Source organism: Dipteris shenzhenensis, chromosome 14 (assembly GCF_047967505.1).
Source record: "Dipteris shenzhenensis isolate YYH24624 ecotype China chromosome 14, Dip_SZ_1.0, whole genome shotgun sequence".
Lineage (NCBI taxonomy): Eukaryota > Viridiplantae > Streptophyta > Polypodiopsida > Gleicheniales > Dipteridaceae > Dipteris > Dipteris shenzhenensis.
The window spans coordinates 2,000,560-2,027,678 of record NC_141609.1 but is presented as its reverse complement, the minus strand read 5'-3'; the positions used below and the strand labels follow the sequence as shown (position 1 = coordinate 2,027,678).

The following is a 27,119-nucleotide window of genomic DNA, read 5'->3' as shown; positions in this document are numbered from 1 at the left end:
ACATGCTTTCCACATGGAGGGGGCTCCAGTGTTGTTGATTACATCATGGGATCCCCTGTCTTCACATCTCGCATTACTGACTTCACTGTAGCACACCTCCCCCCAGGGGCTGATCACACATACCTTTTCTTTCGCATCTCCATCTCCCTTCGCACAGCACCTTCCACCCCACTCAGGGCTAACTCCACCTACCACGATATACGCTTTGATCGGGATCACTCACCTTCTTACTCTGGCCGTCTGTACATACTTCTCGCTTATATTGACTTCATACCCCTTTTAGAGGATCGTGCTGCCCTTGTCACCCGCTCACTACACGAGGCTGCCATTCATGCCTTTTTCCACACCACCCGCTCCACCTGCCCACCACCCCCTGGAACCGTACCCTGGAATAGTTGGTACGATGATGAGTGTAAGGCCTTACGCGGTCAACTCAGATTCGAAACCAAAAACAATCTTCCGAGCGCACAAGATACGCTACGTGAATACCGTAGACTGGTACGAAGGAAGAAACTAGACTTCGTTCGTCGAAACGAGGAGGAGCTACTGAACATTTTGTTTAGTAACAACTCTAAGGACTTCTGGCGGAGATTTCTAGAAGGACGGTCCCCTCCGCCACTCACTAACACCCAGATCTGGTTTGATTATGCACGCATACTTTATGACATCCCAAATCAGCCAGTCCCTAGTCTCTCACACATGCCTCGTCCCACATCCTGCACCCTCTTCACTAGAGGAGGGGTAAAGGATGCTGTCACTAGAGGAGGGGTAAAGGATGCTGTAATGAAACTTCATAATGGCCGAGCGAAGGATCATGAGGGACTATGTACTGAGTTCATTGCATATGGGATTAACCTCCTAGCCTCGATCTTAGCAAAGCTTTTTAATGAAGCGGTTTGTTTGGGATTTCCACACACTTGGACCATTAACACTATCTCACCCATCCACAAGGCAGGGGATCCCATGAGCCCGGAGAACTACAGGACCATTATGATTGGACATGTCATGTCTAAGATTTATGCATCAGTACTTGACTCCGAGGTTAGCAGACTTGCAGAGTGTCGAGGACTCAGAGCAGCAGGACAGGCCGGATTCCGGCGTGATCATGGAACCATGGACCACATTCTGACGCTCAGATGTATCATCGAGGAGGCGAGATCACGGAAGCAGAGGGTTTATTGTTGCTTTGTGGATTTTCGCAAGGCATTTGGCACAATCCCGAGAGCCCGCCTCATACGGCGCCTACAGGACTTGGGTTATGACCAGGAGATCATTTGGGCTGTCATGGCACTTTACGAGAGAGTTTCTGGCAGAGTTCGGGTAGGATCCGGGTGGACAGACGAGATCATGAGTACCATCGGGGTCAAACAAGGGTGTCCTTTGTCGCCTACCTTGTTTGGCCTCTACATTGACGAGCTTGAGACAGTCATGCAGACACAGGGGGGTGTAGGTTGCTCTCTTGCAGGCACACTGAGCAATATTTTGCTCTATGCAGATGACGTGGCTCTCTTGTCTTCCTCAGCAGAGGGGCTTCAGAGACACCTAGACGCACTACAGTCCTTTTGTGAGTCTCATGATTTGAAGGTCAACCTGCGTAAAACCAAGGTCATGATCTTCAATACATCTCGAGCCATCATGCGTCAGGAGCAGTTCACATTTGCGGGGTCATCTGTTGAGATAGTTTCATCATACACTTATCTTGGGGTTATCTTCTCCGGACCGAGCTTCACTATGAGACCCGCGATGCAGGCACGCTTGAGTAGAGGGTATGCCTCATTGGCCAGGCTAGAGAGGCAGTGCTTCCGCTCACACTTTCAGGATCCACGCAGCAAGGGGTTGCTTTTTGACTCCTTGGCTCGCCCAGCGGGGATGTACGGCAGTCCTTGTTGGGGGCCAGACTTGTCGGATACAGAGTGGGCCCGTGTGGAGCGGCTATAGGTTCTCATGCTATCACGGATGATTCATGGTAAGTCATCCGTTCCTCACCAGATCATTCAGGCTGAGTTTGGGTCACCCCCTTTACAGCTAGATGCTGCATTTCAGGTCATCACATATCTGTACCGAGTTAGGGAATATGGGGATTATACCTCGGGGCGTAGCAGGGTACCATGGATAGCTTTATCCTCTTCTATGGCACTTGCAGTAGGAGGAGATCAGAGGTGCTGGTATGCACGTAGAGAGAGATGGTTTGAGCGACTGGGGCTCCACATGGATAGACTACCTCCCTTCCAGTATAGCATGGATGCTCCGTTCTCTCCCCTCTTATCACATGAGGTCAACCAGGTTATCCGTGAGGATCTACTACAGCTACACACTTTTCGGACCTGGTTGGAACCGAGTGAACTCCCAGTGAAGCTTAGCTTCTACAGAGATCACTTCTTACATATCACAGCGGAGGGTTTCATTGACCCACTAGGATACACACAGATTCACCTACCCCACTCGATGAGGATCTCTCTTGGGCAGTTTCGGGTCTCTTCACACAGACTTCGCATCGAGAGCGGCAGAGCAGAGCGACTACCCAGGGAGCGGCACATATGTACACTATGTGACATACAGGAGGTTGAGACAGAGGAGCATTTCATCTTCAGGTGTCCTGGGTACTATGAGATCCGAGGACGTTTCCACTGCCTCTTTAGAGATAGTTATGGGATTTTAGCCCATTTCCTCTCCTACCCAGACCAGCGGTGTTTGGCAAGTTTCATTCATGAGGCACTTAGACACCGCGAGAGGATACTCCGAGCACGGAGACAGGAGCAGACTTCTTCGTCGGTTGATCCCTCTCAGAGCTCTATCACGGAGTTCTTTCAGCTAGATCACATGGATCCCAACGAGACGAGGCCTCGACATGACCGTGACCCGGAACCCGTGACCTGACAGCTCAGACAGAGGGTCGACACACAGATCACACTTGGAGACATCCCCTCCTTATTTAGAGTTGGAGCCCGACCGACGGGGGTCACAGTAGCTCTGGTTAGACGTAGAGCTACGACCAAGAGACGTGCCAGGACCACACCTCTAAGTGGCCGACAACACTCTATTGCCGACTTCATGCCTCCATTGCCTCATCCATCCTGATATCTTGCTGTTGTTGGGGATGATGATGATATTGATGATGATGCTGAGGTTGATATATAGTCGACCACCGACATCACTATGTTGTACTTAGGACTTAGTACTGCCATTTTGCATTTTTGGCATTTTGCATTTTGCATTGGTATGGACGCTCGTTTAGTAGCTCCACTATCACAGCTCGTTGTATCAGGATTTTCACAGTCTCATAGACCCATCGGTCTTCCGAAGACTTTAATAAACTTTCTTTCTTTCTTGGGGGGTTCTACTATTTTGTCACTTTTATTGATGATTTCACTAAGTATACTTGGATTTTCGCATTGAAATCCAAATCTGAAGTTTCTTCATGCTTCAAGCACTTTATTGCCTTGGTTGAGAATGAGAGTGGGCTGCACATTGCTCACCTTAATACAGACAGGGGGGGTGAATATATGTCGAAGGAGTTTGCTGTTTTTTTGGCTTCCTGTGGCATCAATCATCGATGCACAGTGCCTTATACTCCTCAATAGAATCCCATGGCTGAGCAGAAGAATAGATCAGTGATGGAAATGGCCAGATGCATGTTGAAAGGCAAACTCTTGCCTAATAAGTTGTGGTTGGATGCGGTCATGTGTGCAAATTACGTCTTGAATAGATGTCCTACTAAGGCATCGTAGACTATCACGCCTTATGAGACTTGGACGGGTCGTAAGCCTCGCATTTCCCACATGAGGACTTTTGGATGCCTCATTACTCAGCTGAATTCTAATAAGGATTGATTCCTTCTGTCCTTGTGCAGCCCCTCACAAGTCTCTGTTGTAGGTCCAGCCCATGACCTTCCACTCCTACCTTTTTTCTAAACATAAGGTATTTCACTACTTTAACTTTCCAGCATATTCTACCAATTTATTGTCGGTTAGGAGCAGTCCTGTTGCATAATGCATTGGTATGAGAGCACTTTTCGTGGGAATTTGTGGGAAATTCTTTGTCCAATTACTTTGAAATTTGGAGCATCTACTCTTGAGTCTAGGGCCTACCTCTGTGCGAAAATTCAGCGCCAGAAGTGCTCTCTGAGCTGTAATGTGGCAGGCTTTGAGAAACCTTGATTTTCGAAGTGTTCAGAATTTGGGGCTTCTTGCATCAGTGGAAAGCCCTTGCTTCCCTGATCATTTCTATGTATGAAAATCATCAGTGGAAAGCCCTTGCTTCCCTGATCATTTCTATGTATGAAAATCAGATATTGGTGTAGGATAGGTCGACATTGCAGGAGTTTCCTAATTTTGGCGCAAGAAATTGACGATCTACTGCTTCTCTGCACCAAATTTTGTAAGTCATGGCTTGAACCGTTCGCCCTAAGCTCCAGTGTCTGCACTCAACGTTTGGTGGAGATCCGAGCTTGGATGGAGGAGTTATGAAGAAATTCGACTGACTGGCTAAGAAGGTCTGCGACGATCTAGGAGCTGACAATTCCGACTTCTGATTTGCCTTCCTCCAAGGAGTCGCCTATGCTAGGAACATTATGACGCAAATTGGCCAGTCCTTAAATTAGAAGCTCCAAAAATGCATGCGCGTGTCCTTTGATTGGTAGCTTTGTCATCGTGAGTCCCGATTGATTCTCAACGATGTAGGGGCGAAACGTTCCAAATTGTTTTCAAATATAGCAAACTACTTTGAGAATTTGGCTGATCCTGTTGTACGTTATCAGACGTTTAGACGCCGTTATCAGATGTTTAGTTACCCAGTGATTATTGCATTGGATCATATGATGGTTAACGCATAGTAATCACTCTAGTGGAGTCACAACTCATATGGATAAGGATTCAACACATGGTAAGACTCCTAATAGTAACAGTTCAGCAGCTGAAGAGTTGTGTCGAAAATTCCACGAATATAAGTTGCTACCAGCAGACCTTAGGGCAGCAATGACATTCCAGCAATATATACAAACAGTTAAATCTATTGAACCAAAAGGATATTTTCATCAAGATAAGGATATGAAAGACAAGATTATACTTCCTAAGTTCAAAGGTGATTCTATAGCAAGTTGGATGACTACTTCCTTCTATAACCAAAGGGTGATCAAGGTAAAATCAGATTTGCTGTTCTTCATCTTGAAGATTATGCCCACTCTTGGTGGAGTCATCTACAGCAAGAAGGGTCAACTTTTAATGCTTGGGATGAGTTTAAGGCTGAAATGTTTAAAACTTTTATATCTCCTTTTACTAGAGATCAATATATTTGTAAGTGGTATGATCTTACTCAGCAAGGATTAGTGAAAAATTATATCAAACAGTTTTGGAAATTGGCTCTATCTGTTCATGGTATTGATGAAAGAGTTAGAATGCTCAAATTCATCCATGGTCTACACCCTAGTATTGCTTCAGATGTTGTAGCTCAAAAGCCCAATTCTCTTAAAGAGGCCATGCAGTTGGCAGAGCTTTATGAACCCAAATACAATTGGAAGGAGAAGACTTTGGGTATTGGTCACTTTGGAAATAAGCCTATGGTCAAAGGTGTTTCCAATGATGAAAACAAACTTCATGCACCTGCTACAACTTCTTCTATTTCTAGGTTCCCCATAGTGTATGGTAGTGCCATGGGACAGCCTAAGGCTTACAAGGCTATAGATGTAAAGCCATCCTTTAAACCTACTCCAAAGGATGATCTGGGTGATAAAAGAGACAAGTTGGTTAAGCAGTTATCTCAAGCAATTATTGATGACAGGAACAAGAAGAATTTGTGCTACCTTTGTGGTGAGAATTGGACCCCTGAACATAGGAATGTGTGCAAAGCTATAACAAGAGCAAAGTTGAGCTTGATTCTAGAGATTGATGATGATTTATCTCCTAACACTCCTACAGTAGAATCTGAATTCCACGAATATCAGGACTGTGTGAATGAAGGCCTTGATGATGAGGAGGATCATAGTTCCAAAAAGGGGACTACCTTTCCCTTTGATCCAGGTGGTTTTTCCATGTGTGACACCATGCTTATGGGTGATAGTTTGCCAAAGTGCCCAAATAGTTCAAGACAATGGAACATTGAAGTTGCTGATGGTTATGAGGATGAGATCAGAAATTCTGATGGAAATGATGCTGTTGATGATGATGAAGTGTATTGGGATACACAATCAGTTATGTACAGCGTATCTCCTGATGTTTTTATGGGCTGCAAGGGCTCTCAAACCCTTAGGTTAAAAGGAACAATCAATAACAGACCAGTCCACATTTTGGTTGACAGTGGGAGCACTCATAAGTTCATTAATGCAAAGACACTTCAAACAGTGAGGTTATGCCCATCCACTTTGGATCATGGGATTAAAGTTGAGGTGGCTAATGGTCAGCATTCCCACAGTAAGCAATATTGTTAGGCTGCTCAAGTGCAACTTTCTCAAGACTATACTTTTCATGGAGATCTAATTGTCTTGGAAATGGGACCTATTGACATTGTCCTTGGTTGTGAATGGTTGAGAACCTTGGGAGAATTCTCTATGGACCTTAACAGGCTGTATATGAAGTTTATGCATGATGGTAAGCACATCACCTTGATGGGTCACCAATCTCCTAAGTTGTCCTTAATTTCTGCAAGAAGAATGGCCAGAGACCTCAAAAGTGTTTGTGGAGTCTATGCTATTCAGTTGACCAAGTCTCAAGAGGGTAATGGGTTGTTGGTGGAGGATAAAGACATGCAGTCCCTATTACAGCAATACTCTGATGTATTTGCTGATCTTCCCAACCATCTTCCTCCCATAAGAGACGTGGATCATGCAATTGTGTTGGAGCCAGAATCTAAGCCCATCAACAAAGCTCCATACAGGCTTTCTAGAGCTGAAAGAGAAGAGGTGGCAAGGCAAATAAAGGAACTCCTTGACAAAAAATTTATTACACACAGTCAGTCACCCTTTGCCTCTCCTGTGTTATTGGTTAAGAAGGATGGCTCATTTAGAATGTGTATTGATTATAGGGATTTGAACAAAATGACAATTAAGAATAGGTTTCCTATCCCTAGAATTGATGATCTACTAGATGAGCTTAGAGGGGCAAAGTACTTCACAAAGATTGACTTAAGGTCAGGCTATCATCAAATAAGGATGAACGAGGGAGATGAACATAAAACTGCCTTCAAGATAGAACGTGGGCTTTATCAATTCAAAGTGATGGCATTTGGTCTAACCAATGCACTTGCAACTTTCCAGGCCCTAATGAACAAGCTTTATAAATTTGTGTTGGCATTCTTTGATGATATATTGATCTACAGCAAAACAAAAGAAGAGCATTCATTGCATGTCCAGAAGTAAATGCACTTTTATGGCTGAAGAAGTGGAATATCTGGGCCATATTGTTAGCAGTAGTGGCATTAAGGTGGATCCCAGCAAGGTAAAGTGTGTAAAGGATTGGCCTATACCTCAGAATATCACCCAACTGAGAGGTTTCCTTGGCATTATTCTATAGAAGATTTATAAGGCATTTTGCCAAATTGGCAGCTCCTCTCACTGATCTTCTAAAAAAGAATGCTTTCCAATGGTCTGACAGTGCCAATAAGAGCTTTCAAGCATTAAAGGAGGCATTAACTTGAGCACCTATCTTGGTATGTCCTGATTTCTCTCAACCTTTTATAATTGAGGCTGATGCTAGTGGAAGGGGTATTGGAGCTGTTCTAAAGCAGAGTCATGGAGTTATTGCCTTTGAAAGTCGGAAATTGGATGACAAGAAGTTAAGTTTCCACATTTATGACCAAGAGATGTTGGCAATACTTCATGAATCAAAAAGTGGCACCACTATATCTATGGCAGCCATTTCAAGGTCTAGACTGATCATAAGACTCTAAGATATTTTCTATCTCAGTCTTCTCTATCACCCAAGGAAAGGAGATGGCTATCCATTGTGCAAAACTATGACTTTGACATAGATTACAAGATGGGCAAAGAAAATATTGTGGCAGATTCTCTTTCTTGTACTTTGTCATCTATTACTGAGGTTTATAAAGATTGGATCCATGGCATTCAAGAAGAGTATCTCAATGATCCTCAAGCAACTGCTATGTTCCAAGACTTGCAAGATCCTGACTGTCAGCAATATCCCAGTTTCAAGTTGCACAATGGGCTCTTGTGGTATAATGATAGAATATTTCTTACTGAAAATTCCTCCTATAAGCTGATAATCTTGCAGGAATTTCACTCATCTCCTATGGCTGGGCATATAGGCCTCAACAAGACGTACGATAAGGTAAAACAGAGTTTTTACTGGAAGGGGCTTTGGAAGGATGTTCTTGCTTATGTACAAAGTTGTAAGCCCTGTCAACAAAACAGGGAGTTAAATTTGAGGCCAGCTGGTCTACCTATACCTCAAGGTAAATGGACACATATCAGCATGGACTTTATTACAGGTCTACCAGTGACCTCTAAGGGTTGGAACAGCATCTTTGTGGTTGTTGATAGACTTACTAAAGCTGCCCACTTCATTCCTACTAAGACCCAATTTACAGCTTCCAAGGTGGCTAAGCAATTCATGGAGAATGTGTTTAAATTACATGGACTTCCTCATGAGATTGTGAGTGATCGTGATGCTAAGTTCATGGGGCATTTTTGGCAAGAGCTTTTCAGTTCTATGGGAACACTTCTTACCCCAAGTACAGTAGATCACCCTCAAACTGATGGGCAGACAGAGAGGGTTAACCGCTGGTTGGAAGAGTATTTAAGGCATTTTTGCTTTGAGACCCAAGCATCGTGGGATCAATGGTTGCATCTAGCTGAATTTTGTTATAATACCACCAGGCACACTTCAATTGGTATGAGCCCTTTTGAAGCCATGTTTGGCTGTAAAGCTCATGTCCCATCAACCATTATTGATCAAGCATTGACCAGCCAGCAAGCCAAGGATGATTTGGCTCACATGACTGCTCTATTACAGCAATGTAAATATAATATGGTAAGGGCCCAAGCAAGGATGAAGGATTATGCTGATGAGCATAGGAGAGATCTTCATTTTGAAGAAGGGGATTATGTGTTTCTCAGATTACATAAGTTCAGGCATGCTTCTTTGAAAGGTAATACCAATGTTAAACTTGCTTATAGGTATTATGGACCTTACAAGGTTTTGAGGAAAGTTGGGGAAGTGGCTTATGAGTTGGAGCTTCCATCATCCTCTAGAATACACAAAGTATTCCATGTGTGACTTCTCAAGAAATATTTGGGACCTAAGGAGCAAGTTATGGAAGAGCTACCTCCTATGGATGAAGAGGGCTAGATTGAGTATATACCTGAGAAGATCCTTGGATTTAGAGATCATGTGTTGAGGAACAAGTCTTACATGGAATATTTTATCAAATGGAGAGGTCTACCTGATGAGGAGTCTTCTTGGCAGCCATCTACAATTGTGGAGCAGTACCCTCATTTGCTTAGCTGATTTCTATGGCCAAAATTGCATCTTTATGGACAGATCTGATTTTCTTTTGCTATATGGCATATATGCATATGTTGCGGCCAGCATTCACTATTTTTTCAGATCAGCATGTCTCTCACTGGATTATATGATCAGATCTGTTATATTGGACAGCATAGCTCTTCCACCCTGTTGCTTGGTCTCCATTTACAGATCAGCATGCCTACAGTGTCACCACAATGTAAATATCCTAAGTCAAAGTACAGTTGACTATTTATTTGATCATAATTAAAGAGTTTTATATGTGTTAATTATGGTCAAAGAATTCTTTTAATGGTCAAAGGATTGACTACGGTCAAAGATACTTGACTCTAGTCAAGTAAACTTGACTTCGGTCGGGGAGACTTGGTTTATTACCAAGAGGGTTAACTGCGGTTAACCAGAGAACCACAGAGTTGACTATGGTCAGAGAGTGTTGACTTCGGTTAACAAGACTTGGCATGCGCCAAGAGGGTTAACACCGGTTAACCAAGATGTGCCAACTTCGGTTGGAGAGTTGTGCCAACTTCGGTTGGAGAGACTTGGCTATAATTAAGGCGCCTCGACCCTTGGTCAAAGCTCCTTAATCATAATCAAGAGTGTTGACTCCGGTCAACCAGAGAATAAATATATATTTTTATATTTGTTTAGGTGTGCACATGTATTCAGTGGGGACGCCCACCGTGACTAGAATTAGTCCACAGTGTGTTATTTTGCATGCAAAGCGCTAACAATTAATGGGTGCCATGGTGGTGCGCTTTAATTAATTGTTGCAGGTAGGAAGAGTTATTTTTCCTAAGCGCTACGGGAGCCTAACAAGCATCTAGGAGGCGGTTCGTGTGACCAAGTGCTTTGAAGACTCCAGAGTGGCCCTTACTGGCATGTAATAAGACTTAGCCCTTAGTGGCATGTAATAAGACTTAGTCTAGATTTTAGACAAGTGGCATGTTGCCAATTTGAAAATGAGCTTGAAGCTCTTGTAATGGATGATTCACGTTTCGGATTTTTGGGAATATATCAGACGGCTCTACGCTGAACTCTTGTAACATATTCTCTTCAAGAAATAAAATACCTTTGGGGGGGTCCAGCCCGACATGTTGTCCTGGGCCCTAGTGTCTCTGTTGAGAGAGGGAGAGAGGGAGAGCAAATGAGAGTGTCTCTGCTGTCTTTTACGAGAGCTAGTATTGCATTGGTATCAGAGCAAGGTCTGCTCTTTTTCTCAAAGGAGCACGGTTCGAGATTGCAAGAGTGGATTGGTGTACTTTGACAGCCCATGGAGGCCACAAAGCGCTTGACGGAGATAATATCTGGGTCGCATAATTTATGTGTGTACGCGGTGCACGTGTGACGCAGAACAGGCTGAGAGTATCGTGAAGGTTGACGTAAATCATGAGGTAGTGCAAGGATTAACCTTGTTGGCGAGTGACAAAATTTTCTGCCAAGGTCGGTATACCCGTGAAATTGTGTGCGATTCCTCAAACATGGCGATAAGGCATGTGCATACAACGGACGGCTGAACGAATGCCTTTCCATGACAAGTGATGCCCTGAAGAAGTCATGCGCTAGGCGGCCTGACCAAATCCTGCAAATTGTTTGACGGGAAACAGCGTCGACGACATCTTCACGCGGGTACATTCCGTTGTCAAACGGAAGAATTTCCAACGGGATTTGTGTGTATCTCAAAGAGGTGGTCTCGACTCTCCAGAAGGCTGGCTGACGTACCTTCACGCAGAGACGCAAAAGCCCGCGACGCATGATCCTCTCGACGGAAATCTTTGCCAAAGTTTGCAGAGGTGACGTGGCACAGGCGTACACGTGGCGCTGACGTGGCAGGCTTGACAGACAGCTGATGTGTCAGCCAGCAGGTCCAGCTGACGTGGCATCCACATGTGCAGTAGATGATGTGGCACTGACACGTGGCAGCCAGCCTGGTTGACCCGTGGTTAAGTTAACCTTGGTACACTTAAATTCCTGGTTGGTTGACCCGTGGTTAGTGAAAACGTGGTTAAGTTGACTACAGCTAGTTAACTTTGGTTAGCTGAACCAGTATCTAATTAGTTCAACTTTGGTCCAGTTAATCTGGTCTAACCAGACCAGTTTGGTTGGTGTGACCAGTCTAGTTAGTCTAGTTGCAGACTAATCAGACCAGAACCAGTCAGTCTGGTTAGAGTAACTAGCCAGTTACTCCATCTGGTTACTGTTCTTTCCAAAAAAAAAAAAAAAAAAGGGACAGTTGCAGACACTGTTTCTGCTAGCAGATTTCACCTGCCTGTCAGACTTTTACTGTCAGAAAAGCAGCAGAAACACAGTAAAATCAGAGATTTGCAGAAAAAGAAAATGCATGCCTTTGTACACTAGGAAGATGAATCAGATGCTTCTGAGTGCTTTTTGTAGTAGCCAGAAAAGGGGCAATACAATTGTTGATGCTTTAGCAATTTTGTGGGTTTATGCTTTGAACTGATAGCCCAATTACTGGCACAAGTTGTGAATGCAAGACACCTCTTGTTGAGGTATTTTTCTGTCGGAAAAGCAAAGGTAGTTGTGCATCAGTTACCTACACGGTGTGTGAAAAATTTGCAGATCTCAGAATATGGATCAATCACCTATCCAGTGGGATTCACAAGATAGGGATGTACATCCAAGACAGAGAAGTGTGCAACAAACTCAACAAGAATTTGAACAGATGGTACGTGCTCGTATGCAAGAGATGGAAAATCTCAGAAAAGATCCAAGGGCTCAGCATTTGTTTCAAGTAGAAGCTATGCCTAATATAGCATATGACGTGCCAATGCCAGAGGCACACTCTCGCGTACAATCAAAGAGAGAGAGATCTCATAGGGGACGGTCCCATAGCAGGAAGAGATCGAGGCATCATCACCGATCTCCTAGTCCATCACCGTCTACCTCGAGTTCGACTTCTGTATCTTCTTCTTCCTTATCAGATAAACCATCCAGGAAAAGAAGGAAACACAAGAAGTCTAGGAAGAGAAAGTCTTCCAGAGAGACCAAGGAATTCAAAGAGGGAGGTAAATCTGTCAAGTTTATGACCTACAATGGACAGTATGGTCATACAGACAAAGCACTGCAGTTCATCAGGCAGTTTGATGCTGCATTCGGCACAGAAAAGTTTTCAGAATCCTCCAAGTTAAGAATGGTCAGTTTGCACTTGACAGCGACAGCTAGGCAGTTTATGCCTAAACAGTGTAGAGACCATGTTCTTCAAGATTGGGACAGTTTGCATATGGATGAAGGAGATACAGTGGATGTGTATAACCAAAAGTTTTGGGATGCTTATTTGCAGGTTGCACCTTTCAAAAAGATCTCCAAAGGAACCCAAATGAGAAAATATAGAGCAGGTCTCACTCCAAGAATCCAGGCAGTAGTGAATGCTTTGGGGGCAAAGAACATTCAAGACCTTATGCATTCAGCTTCATTAGCTAGTCTTGTGCCGTTACAAGATCCATCCACGGTTATTAGTTTTCTTTTTCGGATAATAGATATATCCGGGTAAGATTCTTATTTTGATACTATTGGGTATCTTTTCTATGCGAATCAGTTGAATAACACAAACAATCTACCCAGATGGATTTCTCTTGTCACCAATTTCTCACCAAACTATCCTTGCATGCAAGACGTGCCGAAAGAAAGAAAACTGATTTTTCAAAATCAGAAAAGAAAGAGTACCCCAAGGTTGAAAAGAAAGGGTTTCAGCCTCTTAAGCCGAGGGGTACTCAGTTTTCAAAGGCTTATAAAGGCAAATCTCCATTCACCCCTGAACAGATAGTTGAATTCCGTAGAGATGGGAAATGCTTCAAGTGCGGTAAAGAGGAGCATGTGGCTGCCCAGTGCCCAGAAAAGCCTTCAACTTCGAAGGGAAAAGAGGCAGAGAAGCCACGAGGACCGCAAAAGCCAATGGCAGGAGGAATTCCTGACATACTGGGTCATGTTTCAAACCCATAAGAACAAGAATTGCTGCTATCATGGGGCAAAGTCAGAGACCAGCAAGCGCTAATTTTATTTGATCCAGGGGCTACTGATAATTTCATATCAGAGGACCTAGCCCTGAGGCTGGGAATAAAGACGGCGGAGTTGGGCAGGGCTTTGGATGCCGATCAGATGTTCTGTGGGAATCCTGTGCCAGTCACTCCCTTGATAGGAAAGCTCCGTCTTCATGTTCAGAGTTATGTGGATCAGGAAGACTTCTTCATTTCTCCACTGAAACATCATGATGTAGTCTTGGGAATGCCTTGGTTTCATCGCAAGGCAGTGAAGTTGACTCTTCCTGAAAGAGTGCTGGAGTTTGTGCATAGGGGGAAAAATCAGCGTTTAGTTGCCAGGAATAAAGGGGACACTATCCCCATTGTATCTGATGTTACATGTGGTAAAGCAATAAAGTCTGCAATTTCTGCGTACATGGTTTTTGTAAAAGAAAAAGAGAATGATATGCATGCTGAAATGAATGATGCAGACAAAGATAAGTTGCAGTTTCTTGTAAACTTTAAAGATTGCTTTTCCGATGCTTTGCCAGGGGAGTTACCCCCAGAGAGACCAGAAGATCATCAGATAGAGCTAATGCCTGGTAGTGAGCCACCAAACAGACCACCTTATAGAGTCAGTGCGACTCAGAGAGAGGAGATTATGGCTCAGGTACAGGACTTGCTGTCCAAAGGGTTGATTCAGCCCAGCTCGCCTCCTTTTTGTTCCCCTGTACTGCTAGTACAGAAGAAAGATGGTTCATTTCGTATGTGCGTCGATTACCACGCACTGAACAAAATGACCATCAAGAATAGATTCCCTATTCCACGCATTGATGATGTGCTGGATCAGTTAAATGGAGCTTCAGTTTTCAGCAGGATAGACTTAAAGAGTGGCTATCACCAAGTGAGGATACAGCCTCAGGATGTGCACAAGACAGCATTTCGCACTACATTCGGGTTGTATTAATACTTAGTGATGCCTTTTGGGTTAACAAATGCTCCAGCCACATTCAATAGAATGATGGATCGCATCTTCCGAAAGTACAGGCATTTCACGGGTACTTTCTTTGATGATATCCTAGTCTTTTCAAAGACAGAGGAAGAGTACAGGGAACATCTTGCTATAGTGTTTCAAGAGCTGAGAAATTATCAGCTCTATGCAAACAGCAAGAAAAGTGAATTCTTCTTGGAAGAAATCCATTATTTGGGGCATATAATATCCAAGAATGGGATACAGATGGATCCAGCAAAGATTCGTGCCATTCAGGAATGGCCAGAGCTGAAAACTGTGCATGAAGTTCGAAGTTTCCTAGGCCTGTGTTCTTACTACAGAAGGTTTATCAGGCATTTTGCTGATATCGCAGCTCCATTACATGACCTTACTAAGAAAAATGCAGCCTTCACATGGGGAATATCACAGAAGAAAGCATTCAATACACTCAAGGAGAAGTTGACTACAGAGCCTATTCTTGTAGTCAATCTTTTGATGTTGATTGCGATGCTTGTGGAGAATGTGTTGGGGCTGCATTGCATCAGAATGGTCATGTAGTGGCCTATGAAAGCAGGAGACTTCGGGATGCAGAGAGATATCTAGGAATCTATGAGAAAGAGTTATTGGCTGTAATTCATGCCATCCATACATGGAAGCACTATCTTTTGGGTGCAGATTTTACTGTTAAGACAGATCACCAAAGTCTGAGATACTTTTTGACTCAGACCAAGCTTTCCGAGAAGCATATGAAATGGGCAAACATGCTGTCAATGTATCATTTTCAGATTGTCCATACCCCAGGAATTCGGAACAGAGTGGCAGACGCCTTGTCCCGAAGACCCCAGGTCAATAATGTGACTATTGCTTATCATCAGGACCTAGAAGGCATGAGGGAGCAATATGCTCGTGATGCAGATTTTGGTGAAATTTTACAGCAAATGCAAGAGGGGCAATCCACTAGTCACTATTCCCTGAAAGATGGGTATCTAATGAAAGATGATTGCCTATGCATCACCTAGGAGATGAGGAAAAAGATTTTGGAGGAATGCCATGCACCTCCCTACGCTGGACACAGAGGAATTACAGCAACCACTTTAGCACTAGAGAGGTATTTCTTTTGGCTAGGGATGCGAAAAGATATACATCAGTTTGTTACTGAATGCCTTACGTGTCAGAAAGTGAAATATGATAGACGGAAAACACCTGGCCTACTTATGCCTCTTCCCGTGCCTCAGGCACCATGGGAAAGTATTACAATGGACTTTATTTTTGATTTGCCAAGATCAAAGTCAGGGAATGATGGGATTTGGACTATCATTGATAGATTCAGCAAGCAAGCTCATTTCATTCCGGTTCGCAAAACCATAATGGCAGATCATATGGCTAAGCTTTTCATGGCACAGATCTTTAAGCATCATGGTATGCCTAAGTCCATTGTTAGTGATCGAGATCCCAGAATGACCAGTCTATTCTGGAGAGCTTTATTTGATAACATGGGGACGAATCTGAATTTCTCTTCTTCTTTCCATCCCCAGACAGATGGTCAAAGTGAAGTAGCAAATTCTACAGTTTTGGATATGCTGAAATGCTACGTGGGTGACCAAAGTTCAGACTGGGAAAAGTACCTACCATTGGTAGAGTTTGCTTACAATAATACAGTACATAGCTCTACAGGGAAAGCCCCTTTTGAGGTCATATATGGGAAGGTGATTTTGCCACCTATATTGAGGACCAAAGATGAAATATTTGCAGCTGATCAGTTTGTGAGAGACCTCCAGACAGCTTACAGCCAAGTCCGGACAGCAATCGAAAGGTCTCAAGAGAAACATAAAAGAGCTGCAGATAAGCATAGGAGACAGTTAGATTTCAAGGAAGGGGACTGGGTACTTTTGAAGTTTAAAAAAGCTAGGCTCCGCAAGTTTAAAGGCAAACAGAAAGTGTATGCAAAGTTATCTCCTAGATACTATGGCCCTTTCAGGGTTACAGAAAGAATAAACGAGGTTGCATACAGGTTAGCATTGCCAGAGCATTGGAGGATTCACAATGCATTCCATGTGAGTCTTCTAAAGAAATTCCAGGGACCAGAGCCTACAGAACCAGTATCAGAGGATCCACCAGAAGTGGATGAGCTGGAGGAGGTCCTTTAGCCAGAGCAAATTGTGTACCATACTGTACGCAAAGGCCCTCAGGGTAAGGAGTTTTACAGGTATCTTGTAAAATTCAAGAACTATACGGCATTAGATGCCAAGTGGATGGAGGAAGACATGTTATCCGATCATCCACAGCTTTTGGATGTTTACAAGGAAGCTTTTCAGTTGAGGTCAACTGAATAGAAGCCAAGGGGATGTCACCGCAATGTAAATATCCTAAGTCAAAGTACAGTTGACCATTTATTTGATCATAATTAAAGAGTTTTATATGTGTTAATTATGGTAAAAGAATTCTTTTAATGGTCAAAGGATTGACTACGGTCAAAGATACTTGACTCTAGTCAAGTAAACCTGACTTCGGTCGGGGAGACTTGGTTTATTACCAAGAGGGTTAACTGCGGCTAACCAGAGAACCACAGAGCTGACTATGGTCAGAGAGTGTTGACTTTGGTCAACAAAACTTGTCATGCGCCGAGAGGGTTAACACCGGTTAACCAAGATGTGCCAACTTCGGTTGGAGAGTTGCGCCAACTTCGGTTGGAGAGACTTGGCTATAATTAAGGCGCCTCGACCCTTGGTCAAAAAATAACACACTGTGGACTAATTCTAGTCACGGTGGGTGTTCCCACTGAATACATGTGCACACACCTAAACAAATATAAAAATATATATTTATTCTCTGGTTGACCGGAGTAAACACTCTTAATTATAATTAAGGCGCCTTGACCCTTGAATACATGTGCACACACCTAAACAAATATAAAAATATATATTTATTCTCTGGTTGACCGGAGTAAACACTCTTAATTATAATTAAGGCGCCTTGACCAAGGCAGAGAATAAATATATATTTTTATATTTGTTTAGGTGTGTGCACATGTATTCAGTGGGAACACCCACCGTGACTAGAATTAGTCCACAGTGTGTTATTTTGCATGCAAAGCGCTAACAATTAATGGGTGCCATGGTAGTGCGCTTTAATTAATTGTTGCAGGTACTAGGAAGAGTTATTTTTCCTAAGCGCTACGGGAGCCTAACAAGCATCTAGGAGGCGGTTCGTGTGACCAAGTGCTTTGAAGACTCCAGAGTGGCCCTTAGTGGCATGTAATAAGACTTGGTCTAGATTTTAGACAAGTGGCATGTTGCCAATTTGAAAATGAGCTTGAAGCTCTTGTAATGGATGATTCACGTTTTGGATTTTTGGGAATGTATCAGACAGCTCTACGCTGAACTCTTGTAACAGATTCTCTTCAAGAAATAAAATACCTTCGGGGGGGTCCAGCCCGACATGTTGTCCTGGGCCCTAGTGTCTCTGTTGAGAGAGGGAGAGAGGGGGAGCAAATGAGAGTGTCTCTGCTGTCTTTTACGAGAGCTAGTATTGCATACAGGGAGGTATTTGACTAAGAAACTTCATTGTTCAGCTGATATGACCAGAATTGAGCTATTCAAGTTTACAAGGAGAATTGTGTATCCAGGTTACAGCCTTTTCAAATTTGAGGACAAATTTCTATTTGAGGAGCGAGAATTGTAACAGAGGGTGACTTTTACTTGGGCTAAAAGTTAGTGGAAAGGCCTTCATTGGCTTGTAAGTGTTTGTCCTTTCTTTAGGGGATACCATAAGTTGCCACGTGGCATCCTAGGAGGTAATCCAATATGCAATACTGCTTTGTACTCACCTGGGCCATACCTATATAAGGGCTCTAGTTGTACTTGGAATTAATTCATGATTTGTACTTCATTACTGAAATTGAATACACAGCAAGAGTTCCATTACTCAGCTGAATTCTAATAAGGATTGATTCCTCCTGTCCTTGTGCAGCCCCTCACAAGTCTCTGTTGTAGGTCCATGACCTTCCACTCCTACCTTTTTCCTAAACATAAGGTATTTCACTACTTTAACTTTCCTGCATATTCTACCAATTTAATGGTGTTTACTGTCGGTTAGAAGCAGTCCTGTTGCACTATGGATTGAAGCAAGCACCTCGGGCTTGGTATTCGAGAATTCATTCTCATTTGCTCATGGCTTTTAGAACAGCCCTACAGAGGCTACCCTTTACATCCGTAAGCGTGGGACCGATTTGCTGATTTTAGTGTTAGAAAGGAGAGAGTGAGAGCAAGAGAGCTGAACGTAGTGCTTGCAATAGAAGAAGTGACTAATACAAGAAGTGGGATGGGTTTTGTCTAAGTGACAAAACCTTATCCTTCACTAATCGCAGTTAGTGAACTAACTGTGGTTAGGGGGAAAAACCTCTAAATGAGGGAAAAGTGCCCCTAACCTACTTATTACATTACATTGGTCACTGCTGAATTATAATAATAATTCTAACACCCCCCTGTAGTGCCAATGTCATGTACAAGGAAATAATCAATCACCAAAAGGAGATAAGTTCAGGGCACTGCGAAATGCCTCAAACTTTTCACGTGGAAGTGCTTTGGTGAAGATGTCTGCAACATTGTCATGTATTGACACATAGATCATACTGATCTCTCCTGCATGCAACTTCTCTCTGACATAGTGATAGTGAACCTCAATGTGCTTCGTGCGAGCATGAAACACAGGATTCTTTGCCACTGCTATAGCACTCTGACTATCAGTGAGAATCGGAGAAGGACCCTCCAATGAAAGATGAAAATCAGCAAATAAACGACGCAGCCAAACACATTCAACTGTCGCTGTGAAAGCTGCCATGTACTCAGCTTCACATGAGGAGGTAGCCACTGTAGAGTGTTTCTTGCTCAACCAAGAAATGCACGCATGTCCTAGAAAAAACAAATTCCCATTGGTGGACTGCCTAGTATCATAGTCTCCAACCCAATCTGAGTCACTGTAAGCATGCATCTACAAGTCAACCCCCCCGGGAAACATCAAGCCAAAAGACTTTGTACCTTGCAAGTAACGGAAGATGCGTTTTACAGCCTGCCAATGCATAATCTTTGGGCTGTGCATATACCTGCTCACCTGAGAAACTGAAAACTGAATATCAGGTTGTGTATTGCAGAGATAAATGAGGCATCCAACAGCCTGACTATAGAGTGTGACATCAATTTATTCACCCGCATCATGCATTGTAAGCTTCAGCCCCGGCTCCATGGGAGTGGACATAGGCTTGCAATCATGCATGTTGAATCTGTCCAAGAGCTTTTGAACATACTTGGACTGAGACATAACAATGCCACGTTTCTCTTGAATAAACTGGATCCCCAAAAAGAAATGTAACAAGCCCAAGTCTGACATATCAAATGTAGCGTTCAATTGGGCCTTGAAATCTGCAATTACTTCCTCATTTGATCCGGTGAGCAGCATGTCATCTACATAAAGAATGATGACCAGAATATCCCCCTCATCCTTCTTGATATAGAGGGTACTCTCAGTTGGACTATTGTGCAGCCCCTTGTTGGTCAGAAAGGCATCAATTTTGGCATGCCATGCACGTGGGGCTTGTTTCAGCCCATACAAAGCTTTATTCAGCTTGCATACCTGAAGTGCATTTCCTGAAATTTCGAAGCCCGGAGGTTGTTTGACATAAACCTCTTCCAACAAGTCTCCATTAAGGAAAGCTGTTTTAATGTCCAACTGATGAACATTCCATTCAAAATTTGCAGCCATGGCTATAACTGACTTGATGGTTGTCATACTGGATGTAAGAGCAAAAGTCTCCTCATAATCTATGCCCTTTTTCTGAGCATATCCTTTTGCAACCAGCCTTGCCTTGTACCGATCGATGGACCCATTTGACTTTCTTTTGACTTTGAAAACCCACCGTGTACCTATGGCATTTTTACATGGTGGCAAATCCACGACATTCCAAGTCTGATTTTTATGAATGGACTGCAACTCATCGTGCATGGCATTCATCCAATGCACATTATCTTTTGCTTCTTCAAATGTCTCAGGCTCCTCCTCATCAAGAAGAGTACGTGCATAAGCTGATTCAATTGAATGAGCTCCCTCCAAGTGCCTTGCTGCACTACGAGTTCTGCCAGGCAATGGAGCTTCAAGCCTACTCTCCCTGAGAGTCTGAAGCAACCAATGCGGGACTGTTTTGGCTGCATGTATCTCTTGAATTTCTTGCCTGACAACTTCATCCACACCCTGAGGTTATACCAATTCAGCTGGGGGCTGAATGTGTACTTGTGGAGCTGGCGGAGGTTGCTGTAAATTCTGATTTTTAGCGGGGGAACCAAATGCTATAGGAAGCATCCCCTCAAACACATCATCTGAAGAGGCCGGAATCTGAAATTCAGCATTTGTATGTGCAGAATTTTCAGAGAATATGACATCTCTACTGACAAAAATCTTGCGTGTAGCAGGATTATTGTAGAGACGATAGCCTTTGCTTTGTGAACTATATCCCACAAAAAAGCATTTTAGTGCCTTATCTGACAACTTGTGTCTGAACTCCACAGGCACGTGGGCATATGCAACACAACCAAAAACTCTGAAGTGGTCCACCGAAGGCTTTCTCCCATGCCATGCCTCATAGGAAGTGATTGTCTTCAAAGCCTTTGTAGGAGCCCGATTTAAAATATAGTTGGCACACATGAGGCCTTCCAGCCAAAACCTGTGAGGCAGCCTCTTACTTGTGAGCATGCATCTATCCATTTCCATGGCGGTGCGATTCTTCCGCTCAGCTTTGCCATTCTGTTGAGGTGTAAGCCTCACTGTAAGCTGATGCATAATGCCTTTTTCTTTCAGAAATGTCTCAAATTCATGAGACATATACTCCCCCCCTCGATCTGTGCGAAGTGTCTGCACCTTGAGTCCTGTCTCATTTTCAACCATAGCCACAAAGTGTTTGAAATGCATAAACACTTCTGATTTTGCCTTGAGACCATAGACCCAAGTGTAGTTGGTAAAGTCATCTATGAATGTAACAAAATAGAGATAACCCCTAAAAGCAGGTGTCCTCATGGGACCGCAGACATCACTGTGAATAAGCTGCAATTTTCTTGTAGCTTTCACTGCACCATCCTTCTTGAAGGGAAGTCTATGCATTTTGCCAAGAATGCAACCTTCACATGCATGAGGAGGAGGCGACTCCAAAGGAGGTAATGCATCAACCATATCATGCCTTTGAAGTGTCATTAAGCTGCCATAGCTCATGTCCCATACCTGGCATGCCATAACTCCGCATTGTGCATTGCAGCAGTGGGAGTGCTAACTGATAATGCAAGATGGGATCTTTTTTCATATAAATCAAGCTGAAAAAGACCCCGATACAAAGTGCCAGACAACCTCAAAGCATATTCATTTTCTTTGTGTCTGACTACACACTTGTCATCATAAAAAACAACCTGAAATCCTCCTCTATTAAGTGAGGACACTGAAAGCAAATTCTTATGTAGCACATAGAGTACATCTGAAATTCTGAAATCTATGCCATCAGTGGATGTGAGAATAATGTCTCCCACTCCACACACTGAATAAGAATAATTATTTGCACAAGTTACCTTCTTCTTGGTGGGTGAAGAATGCGGAGTTACAAACAGATTTTTCTTGGAAGTGATGTGCTTTGAAGCACCACTATCAAAATACCAAGTATGTAGTGTCTCATCAACACTGAAAGAGCATTCATCCTTTGAAGGATCGTAACTGCAAGTCAAAAAAGCATATGGGTCATCATCATTACTGGCTGTAGTATCTGAACTACCCACTAAAAAATCTGAAGTGCAAGTCAAAAAGGCGTAGTGCTATTCAACCAAGTTGGCTGCAACATCTCCTCCATCATGGCAATGTGGACCTGATGCATCTGATACAGCCATACCGGAATCCCTTTTCTTTTCTTTGGCTATGCACTTCTTGCACTCTCCAATATAATGACCTGGCTTCTTGCAATAATGACAGATGCCCTTCTTTTTCTGCTTGTTTGTATCACCCTGTGCCTTATAAGAAGGTTGTCCAGAATCAGCTTTATGCTGATGTGTGGGCTGATTGGCATGTGGCTTATGCTGCCCTTTACCCTTGGGCTTGAACTTGGAGAGCATAGCATGCTCGCCAGCCCGGGTTGCCATATTTCTGCGTGTTTGTTCCTCTTGCAACAAAAGTCCTACCAACTCGTGAAAGGAGAGAGGATTGCTGCCCCCCCTCAATGACAAATTCAGCGAGGTGTGGAAACTGAGATAGGACTCAGGAAGAGAGTTCAGAGTGGTGGAGATCATCTCTGAATCCGGAATGATTTCATCAATGTTAAGCAATCGTTCCCTGAGATCCTGAAGCTGTGAGGTGAGAATTCATGGAATCTCCCTCCTCCATATGTGTATGGGAAAGTTCTCGCTTTAGAAAGGAAACCCTAGCATCGTTCCTTGCTGCAAACATACTCTCAAGTATTACCCAAGCTGCCATAGATGTCTTGCATGACCGAATATGAGGTATAATGAACCTCTTGACAGAAAGAGAAATTACTGAAAGAGCTTGTGCATCTGTAGAGTCCCATCTTTTCTGCTCTGCTGTGGGAGCTCCTGGAGCGGCTGCTCCAATCACCTGTGCTATATTTGTACCTCTACCCCTGCCTCCAACTGTAGGAGTGACATGTATAGGAGTTGTATCTTGTCTTTCTTCATCTCCATTGACATAATACCAAAGATCTCTGCCAACCAAGATATTGCGAACCATGAAACTCCACAAGGAGTAGTTGGTGCCATCCAACTTATCCTCCTGTGTGAGAACCCCGAACACCTCATTTGAGTTGTTCTGAGCCATTTTCACCAAATAATCTTAGAAAAAATACAACAGACAGACCAAGTGAAATCCCTTCTTGGGATATAAAATGTACAAGTAAAGTCTGCAAAGAATAATATGCCCACAGTGACAAATACTGTCACAGCCTGTCAAAGGCTCAAAATGCACTTCAATTTGTCTTGCAAATGCTCTCAAAAACTTCCAAAAAACACTGCAGAATTTGCCAATGTCTGCAATGTCACTCAAAATGAGTCCAAAATTGCCTGCAACAGTCCCAAAATACTTGTACACTGCCAAATTGCATCAGAATGCTAAAAGCCCCAATTTCTTCAGGGAAATTGCATCCAAAAGAGGGCAAATTGCTTGAAAGCCCCAAAAATGCAAGAAATTGCTATGTAAAGCAAAAAGCCCCAAATTTTTGCAAGAAATTGCAACTCAAAAAGGGGCAAATTGACTGAAAGCCCCAATTTGCAATTTATCTGCAAAAAGAACCAAATTCTACTGCCTATGTGCGCAAATGAGCACACCCTCAATCCCAAAATGCACCTGCTTGAATCCACAGCCAAACAATGGCTCACTGCACAAATGCCTGACGAAGATAAAAACACCTGCAAGATTCACCTGCAATGAAAACTCTCCAAATGACCAAGGCACCCTTTTGCAGAAGGACTAGAACAGCCCGTACAATACGGACTGTACGGCTATACTGACAGCTAACGAGGGTTGTACGGCCCAATGTACGTACGGTTGATCAGAACAGTACGGATGACCGTACTGTTGTACGGCCTAATACACGTTGATGGAGAAGCTTTTACAGGTACGTACGGAAGAACTGTCAGGAGCAGTACGGACAGCGCAAGAAAGCATGTGTACGGACTGATGCAGGTGTGCGGTCACGGTACGACAGTCGTACAACAAAGGTACATCGCAGGTATCTGTACCAAACAGCCCTGCTCAAAAAAGAACCAGCGTACACAGCGCTTGTACGACAGTGTACGGACTGCTCACAGGAGCAGTGTACGGACGGGCATGTACGGACGGGCACTTGTACGTACGAACTACAAGCAGAAGGTACGGACTGTACGGCTGTACGGAACAGTCCGTGCGACTTGTACGGACATCAGCGCAGGAGCAGCGTACGGACGACGAGCTGATGGAGATTGTACGGACGATGTAGCGGAAGGCTGTACGGTCCAGGAGCGCAGGTTGTACGACATAGTGTACGACACCTAGAGGCTGGTGCGCAGGTTGAGTTACGTGAGCTTGGGAGCTGGAGTAGAAGATGTGGGAGCTAGTCCAGAAAGTAGGAGCTCAGGATCTAAGAGCACTCTCACACACGGACAATGGCAGAAGTCCGGGGAGAGAAGCATATTCTCTGATACCAATTGTTAGAAAGGAGAGAGTGAGAGCAAGAGAGCTGAACGTAGTGCTTGCAATAGAAGAAGTGACTAATACAAGAAGTGGGATGGGTTTTGTCTAAGTGACAAAACCTTATCCTTCACTAACTGTGGTTAGGGGGAAAAACCTCTAAATGAGGGAAAAGTGTCCCTAACCTACTTATTACATTACATTGGTCATTGCTGAATTATAATAATAATTCTAACATTTAGTCCTTTATGTGGATGACATGCTTGTGACTAGGACACATGCTCAGCAAATTGCAGATTTTAAAATTGATTTGCAGCAGACATTTGCTATGTTTGATCTTGGTCTTCTGCACTACTATCTGGGCATCCAATTTGCTAGCAGTGAGGGGGGCATTTTGATGTCACAATCCAAGTACATTGGACAGCTTTTGTAGCATTTTCAGTATGAGGATTGCAAGCCAGTATCCACACCATTAGAGACTGGTTTTGTAGCATTTTCATATGAGGATGGCAGTGGTACATGTGACGTCACTCTCTATCAGCAGGCAGTTGGTTGTTTGATTTACCTATGCCATACGAGACCTGATCTACAGTATGCTGTGTCATAATTGAGCAGATATATGCACAGCCCATCTATACACCATTGGCATGCCGTGAAGCGTGCTTTCAGATATCTTAAAGGCACTCAGTATTTAGGCCTTCTTTATGGGGCTGATACTTCACTTGTCATGCATGGATTCACTAATAGTGATTGGGCTGGTTGTTTTGACCCTCGTGTGTCACATAGTGGCAACTGTTTTATGCTTGGTACTTCATGTGTTTCTTGGTTCAGCAAGAAGCAGAGTACAGTTGCTACTTCTAGCTGTGAAGCTGAGTACAGAGCATTGTTTACAGCTACAGTGGAGTGTGTTTGGCTTCGGAAGCTACTTGCAGATGTTTGTGCATGTCAGACTGCTTCTACCGTCATCTTCACTGATAGCCAGAGTGCTTTGGCTGTTGCATGGAATCCAGTTTTCCATGCTTGCACAAAGCACATTGAGGTTCACTATTACTATGTTAGAGAGTGATTATTAGCAGGTGATATTGAGTTGTCTTATGTTCCCACTGAAGACAACTTGGCAGATCTTTTTACGAAGCTTCTACCTCGACCTAAGTTTGAGGCTTTTTCGCAAGCTTTAAACTTAGTGCCTTTTGTAACTTGATGTGTTGTACTCTGTACAATCATAGGTTGCTATATCCCTACGGGACGAACATGTGCAACCATGACACTAGATATTTAGGTATCTTGAGCCATGTCCAAGATACTTCAGTCCATACCATGGAGAGGGGTTTGTAGGCCATCTCATGGGCTATCCATAGATGCCACTTATACCTTGGTATGAGCCTTGTAGGCCTAGTTATAGTCAGTTAGGACTATTGGTACAGTTAGTTTATGTACCATCTAGGTCAGTTAGGACACTTAGTCTAGTTAGGGCAGTTAGCCGTAGGGTTTTGTTATGTTGGCTCTCCCTTGAGCCTCCACACTTCAGTTTTGCAACAATCTATTACAGCATCTCGTTTTTCTTCTTTGTGCTTCCATTGCTTCCAACACCCAACAGTATCATTGGCATTGCTGGCGGAGGCCGAGTAGAAAGTGTAGTCGGACTGTCAAAGTATGATGAAGCCTCGTCAATGATAACATCCTTGGATATAATCAATTTCTGCTTGACTGGATCATAGAGCCGGTATGCCTTTGACTTTGTAGCATATCCAAGCAAAAATGCACTTGATTGACTTGACATCAAGTTTAGTCCTAAGTGCATCGGGAACATGAGCATAAGAAAGTGAGCCAAATACTCTCCAGTGATCAATAGAGGGCTTAGTTCTTGTGAATGCCTCTTCTAGTGTCTGTTAGAAACATGGTGGAGAAAAGAAAGAAAGAAAGTCTATTAACGTCCACGAGAGACCAAGAGGTCTATGGGACAACATGAAAACCATCTAGTACATCAGCTTAGGGGGAGCATAGGGTAGCTCCCCGGGAGTGCAGAGGCAGCTCCATTTTATTAAGTAGATAATGTCATTGTCAAGGCTAGTGGTCAGAAGTTAAATCAAGTTGCGCACTAATTGCCTATACAAAGTTGCGTCCACATGTGGCGCATCCACATCACCTACCAATTTCAATTTTGTCTCCATGGGAATGGCAATTGGTTTTGTTATCCTGTATGTGGAAGTTTTCAAGCAAGCATTGAGCATACTCTGTTTCCATATTTCTATTCCCAAAATGTAATGCAGCTGTCAAATCTGTGGCCTCGAACTCTCTGTACAATGCCTGTAAATTGCTTGACATTAGCTTCCATATCTTTTGCAATCTCAGATAGGATTTGCCAAGGGTATGTGACAATTTGTTATAGACCTAGTGATATGTTGTCCTCGAGTAGCAGATCAGTATCGAGATTATGCCACCTGTTAACATTGTTATCAGCAAATGTGTTATGCATGTTCTCTA

The 27,119-nt window shown here is 43.4% G+C and overlaps 1 protein-coding gene across 1 annotated transcript in view; it reads left to right on the top strand.

Moving 5' to 3' along the window:
• The window catches only part of LOC147894054 (UPF0235 protein At5g63440), a 108,957-nt gene that overhangs the window by 10,217 nt on the left and 71,621 nt on the right, over window positions 1–27,119 (top strand). The window lies entirely within an intron of this gene.